Genomic DNA, 10,386 nt, shown 5'->3' with positions numbered 1-10,386 from the left:
TCCTGGACATCCTCAACATGATGTCCCAACTCCTATCTCAACGGTGTGAACAATGAAGGCAATGTTGCTAAATGCCGCCTTAACCATCCTGTGTCCCAGCAATGCACCTTTCAAGAACAATGTACCTGAAAGCCACCATGTCTCTCTGTTCTACAACATGACCCAGTGCCCTACCATTACCTGTACAAGTCCTGCCCTTGTTTTAGCAAAATGCAACCCCTCACTTTTATCCACAACTCTGTCATAAACATGCTGTCTCTCAGACACACACACACATGCACCACTCACCCTCTTACAGACTTAAACTCCAATCACACTCACACTTTACCAAGCATGCACACACGCAAACACACACACACAGATAATAGTCTATGGGGTGAATGTGCATTTGCAGATGCATTCAATTTTCCTCAAAAAGTGCACAATCTGCAGGCAATTAATCCATGTAATATTTTATAAATTCCTACTTTGGAAATAGAACCAGTCTGATTCAAGCAAGAGTGGGATACAGACAGACTTGAACCTCACACCTTTCATGCATTATATGAGCAGAGATGTCACCTATTTTTATAAAACCTTTATAAAACATTTGAGAATGGGGACTTAAAAGTAGTTCTGGGGTTTACATATGAATGAACTGAAACCTGCAACCCATTCTAAAAGATGAAAGACTTACTATCATTCTAGGTTTGTTCAATATATCCCATCAGTTGCATGACACTGTGATCTTTTGCTATAAATTGTGTTTTATGATCCTGTTCGACAGCTACCCGATGAAGAGCAGCGCTCTGAAAGCTAGTGCTTCCAAATAAACCTATTGGACTATAACTGGTATTGTGTTTTTAACTTTGTCTACCCCAGTCCAACACTGGCTCCTCCACATCATTTCTAGTGGAGACAGCCCATACCTCCCAGTGCTGTCTGTAAACATTACGATGCCGATGAAATGACGCAGTAACCGCACTCCTGAAAAATTTACAATTTCAATGATATTAGCTAGTCATTCACTGCTCCATCTGATACATGACATTGGAAACTTAGTGCAGGAGGCTGAAAGAAATGAGCAGCTTTAACACAAAAACCTCTTGGAGGTCAAAGCTTTCAACTGTACCATTCAAAATCAGAGACAATTGCAGAGTGGTGAACTTAGCCCAGACAATCACAAAGGTCAACCTCCCATCTATATAATCCATCTATCAGGCCCACTGTCAAGGAAAGGCCGCCAGCATTCTCAAAGACCCATCACAGCCTGGCAATGTTTTTCTTCAACCTCTACCATCGGGGTGGATAGTACAGAAACCTGAACACATGCACCAGCCGGTTTTGAAACAGTTCCTACCACACTGTCGTTAGAATACTGAATGGACTCTCAAACTCTTAACATTCACCTGGACCTGTGTTTTTATTTTTGCAGCTGTTTATTTATTATTTACATATCTTTGCTACTTAACTCTGATCTGCCTGTACTGCTCACAAGACAAAGCTTTTCACTGTATCGCGGCGCACGTGACAATAAATCAATTCAATGAGAGTCTGACCTCTTCAGTAAATTCAGGTAATCTTTACTGCGACCCAACTCTGTTACAACTGCAGATCCCCCCCCAGCAAAAAGGTGTTGAGAATGTAGCTTTTTCTTTTAAACAGCTCAAGGCCCAAGTGCTCACACTCCTCCCACCCCCCCCCCCCCCCCCAACCCCACTTTCTTTACTATTGGTCAGCACCAAGCTGTCCCTTTGTAATTGGATCCTTGGTACAGCCTTAACCTGTATTGCCTCACTCAGCAATTTCAACCCACACTCTGTATCCAAGTACATTGCTCCCCACTCATTTGCTGGGGGTGGCAGTGTAGAGTCAACCACACTGCTGTAGGTCTGGAGTCACGCAAAGGCCAGACCGGGTAAAGGATGCAGCTGGTTTTCAGCATCAGTGGGACTGGATAAGAGACCCTACTGTTACAGCGCACTGAGTGTGGAGTCAGAAACAGAAAAACGGGCCTGGAAAGAGGAATTCACAGCAGGGAGGGCCTGGACACAACTTTGTGTGCAGCTGAAGCTTTAGCCATGAAGAAACCAGAGGAATCCCGCCCTGTGGTGAAACCGTGGAAGTGTGGCAACTGCGGAAAAGGCTTCTGTTTCCCGTCTGTGTTGGAGACTCATTGGCGTAGTCACACCAGGGAGAGGCCGTTCTCCTGCCCTGACTGAGTGAATCCTTTCCCACAACGGCAGTTTCCTTCCCTAAAAAGGATATAAGTGAATCAGATGGGGGTTTTCTCCAGCTCCCCCCACCCATGAAAACAGTTTCATCATTAGATTCTGAACCCAGATTTCTGACAAATTCCAATTCTGCCATCTGACTCAGCGGGATTCGAACCCGGGAGTCTCCGGAACTGGATTGATAATCCAGTCAATAACGGTACTCTGTCATCACTCCTTCAATCCCCTTGCAATGGCACATGAACTCTCTGGTGCCTCCGCAGGTGGGAGGAGCGGGTGAAGCCCTTCCCACAGTGAGAGCAGTTGAACGGCCTTTCCCTCGTGTGGACCCACCAGTGTCTCAGCAGGTTGGAGGAATCGCTGAAGGCCTTCCCACACTCGGGGCAACTGAAGGTCCTCTCCCCAGTGTGGACCCGCTTGTGTTTCAGCCTGTCTGAGGAATGGCTGAAGGCCTTCACGCACTTGGTGCAGGGGAAGGGCCTCTCCCTTATGTGGACCCGCTGGTGGGTCAGTAGGTTGGAAGCCCAGATAAAGCCCTTCCTACACATGGGGCAGCTGAAGGGCCGCTCCCCTGTGTGGACCCACTGGTGCCTCAGCAGGGCAGAGACCTGGGTAAAGCCCTTTCTGCACTCGGGGCAGGTGAATGGCCTCTCCCCCGTGTGGCCGTGTGTGCAGTGGCCATTTCGATAGTAAAGAAAGTGAGGTGGGGTGGGGTGGGGGGTGGGTGGGGGGGGTGGGGGGTGGGTGGGGGGTGGGGGGTGGGGTGGGGGTGGTGGGGTGGGGGGGGGGGGGCGGGGCAGGGGAGTGTGTGTGCTTTGACCTTGAGCTATTTAAAAAGCAGCTACTTTCTCTACATCTTTTTGCTGGGGGAGATCTGAAGCTGTAACAAAGTTGGGTCACAATAAAGGTTACCTGAACTTACTGCTGGGCTCAGACTCTCATTGAAAGCTTTGAGCTCCAGATGGTTTTTTGTTTTAAAGCTGCTCATTTCTTCCAGCCTCCTGCACCAAGTTTCTAATGTTGTGTATCAGATGGAGCAGTGAATGAGTAGCTAGTATCGTTAGAAATTGTAAATGTTTAAGGAGTACAGGTACTGCATCGTTTCATCAGCATTGAAACTCTTATCTTTAAAATTGAGAATAGCTAAAATGATATATTCAGAAACATCATTGAAGTCTAAACACATTTCAATTTTTTAAAAGAGCTGCTGAAATCTTTCTGAAACTTGCACTGGAATATGTGCAGTTAGGCCACAGCTCAGGACAGGCTGTAAGGGGTGAATGACCTATTCCTCATTTTGTGAAATTGGTTTCAACTATGTAGACATAGTCATAGAGTTGTAGAGCTGGAAACAAACCCTTCAGTCCATACCTTAAATGAATCTAGTGACCCATTTGCCAGCATTTGGCCTATGTTCATCTGTACCCCTCCTATTCATATCCCCATCCAGATGCCTTTTAAATGTTGTAATTGTACCAGCCTCCACCACTTCTGGCAGTTCATTCCATACACGCACCACCCTCTGCGTGAAAATGTTGCCCCTCAGATCCCTTTCCCCACTCACCTTCAACCTATGTCCCTTTAGTACTGGACTCCCCTACCTGGGGAAAGACCTTGGGTATTCACCCTATCCATGCCCCTTACAAATGTCTATAATTTTAAGGAGGAGAAAATGAGGACTGCAGATGCTAGACATCATTTTCCACCCCCCCCCCCCCACTTTATCCCAGTCCCGTGCCTTCAACTCAGCACGCCCTCTTGACCTGTCCATCAACTTTTCAATCTATCAGCTCCACCCACTTCTCCAACCTATCCATCGCCAAACCGTTACTACCCGATGCCTGGAGGAGGAACACCTCATATTCTGCCTTGCAACCCTGCAACCCCACAGGACAAATGTGGATTTCAACAGTTTCCTCACCTCCCCCACTTTATCCCAGTCCCAAGCCTCCAACTTGGCGCTGCCCCTTCTGACCTGTCCATCATTTTTTCCTATCTATCTGCACCATAACCCCCTCCGAACTATCATCTTGCCACCCCAACCCCCACCTCTCTCTCTCTCTCTCTCTCTCTCTCTCTCTCACACACACACACACACACACACACACACACACACACACACACACACACCTACCTTCATCTACCTATGGCATTCTCAGCGACCTTGTCCCCAACCCCACCCTCTTCCCATTTATCTCTCAGCACCCCCGGCCCACAAGCCTCGTTCCTGATGAAGGGCTTATGCCCAAAACATCAATTCTCCTGCTCCTTGGATGCTGCCTGACCTGCTATGGTTTTCCAGCACCACACTCCTGGCATAATTTTAAGGTAATTGGAGGAAGGTTTCAGGGAGATGTCAGAGTAGGTTCTCTACTCGGATAGTGGTGGCTGTGTGAAATGCACTGTCAACAGTGGTAGTAGAGTCAGATACATTAGGGACATTTAATCGACTCTTGGATAGGTACATGAAAGTTAGTACAATAAATGGTATGTAGGTCAGTCTGATCTTAGAGTAGGATAAAGGGCCGGTACTGCATCGAGTGCCGAAGGGCCTGTACTGTGCTATGTACCTAAGTAGAGTTAAAAGTTTTGTTTTATCAGCAGTACAGTCAGATCCGAGCAAACCAAGGACATGCAGGTCATACTGCGCTTAGACAGAGTGAGGCATACAGGGTTACAGCTGCACAAGAGGTGCGCAGAAGCAACATTAGATTTCAAATTGGAGAGCACCATTCAGCAGTCTAATAATGGCAGGGAAGAAGCTATTCTTGAACCTGTTGGTACATGTGTTCAAGCTTCTGTATCTTCTGCCTGACAGAAGATGGTGCAGGAGATCATTCCCGGGGTGGGAGGGGTCTTTGAGGTTGGTAGCCTTTCCACGACAACGAGAAGTGTAGATGGATTACATGAGTGGGAGGTTGGCTTCCGTGATGGACTGTGCTGTGCACACCACCTTCTGTAGTTTCTTCCGGTCCTGGGCAGAGCAGTTGCCGTAGCAGGACGTGATGCACCCAGATTCAATGCTTTCTGTGGTGCATCTGTAAATGTTGGTGAGTGTCATTATGGACATGCTGAATTTCTTGAGCATCCTGAGGAAGAAAAGGCGTTGTTGTGCCTTCTTGACCGTTGCATGGGTACGTTTAGATATTTAGCCACTCCTTTCTCACTATTACTAACTCCTTTACTTGATGCAGTCAGTCAGTTTCATACCTTGTGCTAAATATTATGAAGGGCAAAGGTAGTGTACATACATAATATGAAATCTTTAAATTTGAATTCATTTTAAAGAGCAGAACAACGTATTTATGGTAAAAATGGGTAAACTTAACAGGTTTTATGAAGGGTGAGAGTGGGAAGTATGTAGAGGTGCATGTTAAAACAGGACAGAGTCTGCATGGCTTTGACAAGAAGAGGTCATGTCTGACAAATCTATTCGGATTCTTTGTGCAGGTAGTGAGTAAGTTAGACAAAGGGAGAGCCAGTGGATGTGAGCGATTTGGATTTCCAGAAGGCCTTTGACAAGGTGCCGTGCAGGAGGCTGCTAAGTAAGATAAGAGTCCCTGGTGTAGGAGCAAGGTACTGGCACGGATAGAGGATTGGCTGACTGGCAGAAGGCAGAGAGTTGGCATAAAGGGGTCTTTGGAGTTCCAAAGGGGTCCATGCTGAGAATGCTTGGACAGCCCAGGAGAATGGTCAGAGAAGGGGCAGATGGAATACAATGTGGTAAAGTCTGAGGTTATGCACTTTGGTGGGAAGACCAGAAACAGAGACTGTTCTCAAAATGGGAAAGGCTTCGGAAATGTGAAACAGAAAGGGATTGGGGAATCCCAGCTCGGGGAGGATTGTACCATTCATTCGGGGTGGTGTGGAAAGGATCGTACCATTGAGATTTGGGAGGATTGTACCTTTAATGGCTGTGGGGGAGTAAAGGATTATACCATTCAGAGGGGAACGATTGCATCATTCAAAGGTGGAGGGTTGTGGAGGAGAGGATTGTACCATTCACATCATTGGGTGTGGATTGTACCATTCACAGAGAGAATTATTTATTTTTATTTTTCAGAATTTCCAGGATACAGGACATATGCCAATTTTCCCCACCAGAAATCGACTGAAACTGGGTGCACTAAAAAAATCCAGCAGGAAGGTTATCAGTAAAAAAGGTCTAGTTTCAGTCATAGCAGTTAAAGACTTATAGAGTCACATGGACAGAAACAGACACTTCATTCAACTCATCCATGCCGACGAGATGTTCCAATCTGGCCCAGTTCCAAGTTCCAGCATTTGCTCCATATTCCTCTAAATATGAACTATTCATCTAGACACCTTTTTAAATGTTGTAATTGTACCCACCACTACCTCTGGCTGCTCATTCCATAACACTCTACCTTCTGCATGAAAACGTTGCCCCTTAGTTCCTTTTTAAATCTTTCCCCCTCTCATCTTAAGCTTATACCTTCTAGTTTTGGACTCCTCCATCTTGGGGGAAAAGACCTTGGCTATTCGCCCTATCCATGATTTTCATGATTTTATAAAACTTCTAAGGTCACCCCTCAGCCGCCTCCACTCCAGGGAGAACAGCCTCAGCCTAGTCAACTTCTCCCTATAGCTCAAATCCTCCAACCCTGGCAACATCCTTGTCAATCTTTTCTGAACCCTTTCAAGTTTCACAACATCCTTCCAAGAGGAAGGATGCTGGAATTGTAGACTTATTCCAAAAGGGGCCTAAACATTCTCCTGTACAGCCACAACATGACCTCTCAAATCCTATACTCAATACTCTGACCAATAAAGGAAAGTATACCAAACACCACCTTCACTATCCTATCTACCTGCAACTCCACTTTCAAGGAACTGTGAACTTGCACTCCAAAGTCTCTTTGTTCAACAACACTCCCTAGAACCTTCCCATTAAGTGTAGATGTGCTGCTCTGATTTGTTTTTCCAAAATGCAGCACCTCGCATTCATCTAAATTAAACTCCATCTGCCACTCTTCAGCCCATTGGCACATCTGATCAAGATCCCATTGTAATCTGAGGTAACATTCCTCATTGTTCACTACACCTCCAATTTTGGTGTCATCAGTAAACCTACTAACTATACATCTATGTTCACATCCAAGTCATTTGCATAAAAAACACAGAAAGGAGTGGACCTAGCACCGATCCTTGTGGCACTTCAGTGGTCACAAGCCTCCAGTCTGAAAAGCAACTCTCCACCACCACCTTCTACCTTTGAGCCAGTTCTGTATACAAAGGGCTAGTTCTCTCTGTATTCCATAAGATCTAACCTTGCTAACCAGTCTCCCTTGGGGAACCTTGTCAAACACCTTACTGAAGTCCATATAGATCGTGTCCATTGCTCTGCCCTCATCAATCTTCTTTGTTACTTCTTCAAAGCACTCAATCAAATTTGTGAGACCTGATTTCCCATGCACAAAGCCATGCCGACGATCCCTAATCAGTCCTTGCTTTTCCAATTATGTATAAACCCTGTCTCTCAGGTTTCACTCCGACAACCTGCCCACCACCGATTTCAGGTTCTCTGGCTTTTCCTTATCACCTTTCTTAAATAGTGGTACCACGTTAACCAACCTCCAGTTTTCTGGCATCTCTCCTGTGACTATCAATGATACAAATATTTCAGCAAGGGGCCCAACAATCACTTCCCGAAGCCTCCCACAGAGTTCTCTGGTACACCTGACCAGGTCCTGGAGATTTATCCACCTTCGTGTTTCAAGACATCCAGCACCACCACCTCTGTAATATGGACATTTTTAAAGATGTTATAATCTATTTTCCGACAATCAATATTTTTCATGTCCTTCTCCAGAGTAAACATTGATGCAAAATACTTGTTTAGTATCTCCCCCACCTCCTGTCGTTCCACACATTGGCTACCTTGCTCATCTTTGATGTGCCCTATTCTCTCCCCAGTGACCCTTTTGTCCTTAATGTATTTGTAAAAACACTTTGGCAAATAGGGTTAAGGAGAATCCAAAGTTATCTCATGTCCAGTTTTTGCCCTCCTGGTTTCCCTTTTAAGTATACTCCTACTACCTTTATACTCTAAGGATTCACTCAATCTATCCTGTCTATACCTGACATATGCTTCCTTCTTTTTCTGAACCAAACAATCAATTTCTCCAGTCATCCAACATTCCCTACACCTACCAGACATTCCTTTCACCCTAACAGGAATATACTGTCTCTGGATTCACGTTATCTCATTTCTGAAGGCTTCCCATTTTCCAGCTGTCTCTTTACCTGCAAACATCTGCCCCCAAACAGCTTTTGAAAGTTCTTGCCTATTACTGTCAAAATGAGACATTCTCCAATTTAGAATTTCAACTTTTAGATCTGGTCTATCCTTTTCCATCACTATTTTAAAATTAAGAGAATTATGGTCGCTGGCCCCAAAGTGCACCCCCACTGACACCTCAGTCAGCTGTCCTGCCTTATTTCCCAAGAGTAGGTCAAGTTTTGCACCTTCTCCATAGATATATCCACATACTAAGTCAGAAATCTTTCTTGAACACGCTCAATAAATTCCTCTCCATTTAAACCCTTAAACCTATGGCAGTCCTGGTCTATGGTTGGAAAGTTAAATCCCCTACCATAACCATATAAGGGGAAATGAGTTTAAAACTGGGCACAATCCTCCAGGTGCAGTTTCAGCAATGCTATGTTTGGTTGCAGCAACACTTCCTTCCCTTTATGTTCTATTCCTTTAGCGATAAAAGCGAATGCTGCATTCACTTTCTTACTTATCTACTGTACCTGCATGCTAGTTTTCTGTGACTCATTAATGAGGATACCCAGATCCCTCTGCACCAGATCACCCCAAACCCTCTCTTAGATAATAGGTTGCTTTGCTGGTTTTGTTTTTGATCAAAATGCATGACCTCACATTTATCCACCTTAAACTCCATCTGCCACATTTTGGCCCACTCTCCTAACCTATCCAGATCCATTTGTAAGGTTCATATATCCTCATTGCAATCTACCATCACGCCTATTTATGTGTCATCCACAAATTTGGCAAATGAGCCTTTTATACATATATCCAAGTCACTAATGTAGATTGTAAATAGCTGGGGTCCAAGGACCCAACCCTGTGGCACCTGACTAGTTACTTCTTGCCATCCAGAAAAAAAAGCCATCAATTTGGACTGTGTCTTCTGCCCATCAGCCAGCCACCTATCCAAGCTGATAAATCAGCCCATATTGCATATGATCTAACCTTGCGAGTTAACGCTTTCTTGGCACTTTAGCAAATGCCTTCTGAAAAGCCAGATATATTACATCTACAGGACCCCTATTATCCACTTGTTACATCTATGAAGAACTTAGTCAAATCTGATTTGCCCATCATAAAACCATGCTGACTCTGATGGATAGAGTTTTGACTTTTCAAACGTCCTGATATTGCTTTCTTGATAATTGACCCTAACACCTTCCCAACAACAGATGTTAAACTAACTGGTCTGCAATTTCCCACATATTGCCTGCCTCCCTTTCTGAATACAGGCATTACATTAGCATTTTTCCAATCCACTGGAACCATAAGATCCTAAGATATAGGAGCAGAAACTAAGCCATTCAATCATGGCTGAAACGTTTCTCAAATCCATTCTCCCGCTTTCTTTGATCACCTTGACAATCAAGAACCTACCTATCTCTGTATTAAATAAACTCAATGAATCTTTCTCATGTCCAGGGAATTTTGGAATATTGTAACTGATGAATCCACAATCTCCACTGCCACTTCCTTTAGTACCCTAGGATGTAGGCCATCAGGCCCAGGGGAGTTGTTTGCCTTCAATCCTAACAGTGTACCTATCGACGTTGATTGTTTAAGTTCTACCTTTTGTATAGCCTTTGAATTGCTCGTTTCAATACGAATCGTACTGCTGTCCTCCAACGTGAAAACTGAGGAAAAGTATTGATTTAGCAGCTCTGTCATTTCAGTGTTCCCCTTATTAACTCACCTGCTTCACCTTCCAAGGAACCAACATTTACTTTAGCAACACTGTTCCCTTTGGCAGACCAACAGAAGCTTTTGATATTTTATGCTATGTTTCTTTCGTAATTTACCTTACCTATTTCTATTCATCTTCGAAAATCCCTTTGTTTGTGTCTGGAAGGTTCCCGATGTTTCAGCTTTCCAAAG

General features: G+C 44.7%; 1 protein-coding gene across 1 annotated transcript in view; it reads left to right on the top strand.

The window, feature by feature from the left end:
* The window catches only part of LOC148143415 (uncharacterized), a 753,683-nt gene that overhangs the window by 7,683 nt on the left and 735,614 nt on the right, over window positions 1–10,386 (top strand). The gene's annotated exons all lie outside the window — the stretch shown is intronic.

This window comes from Chiloscyllium plagiosum, unplaced genomic scaffold, assembly GCF_037043375.1.
Source record: "Chiloscyllium plagiosum isolate Xiang-an unplaced genomic scaffold, Cpla_swu_hap1 HiC_scaffold_27, whole genome shotgun sequence".
Classification (NCBI taxonomy): Eukaryota; Metazoa; Chordata; class Chondrichthyes; order Orectolobiformes; family Hemiscylliidae; genus Chiloscyllium; species Chiloscyllium plagiosum.
The sequence above is the reverse complement of the archived record's forward strand: the minus strand, read 5'-3'. Positions and strand labels throughout refer to the sequence as shown.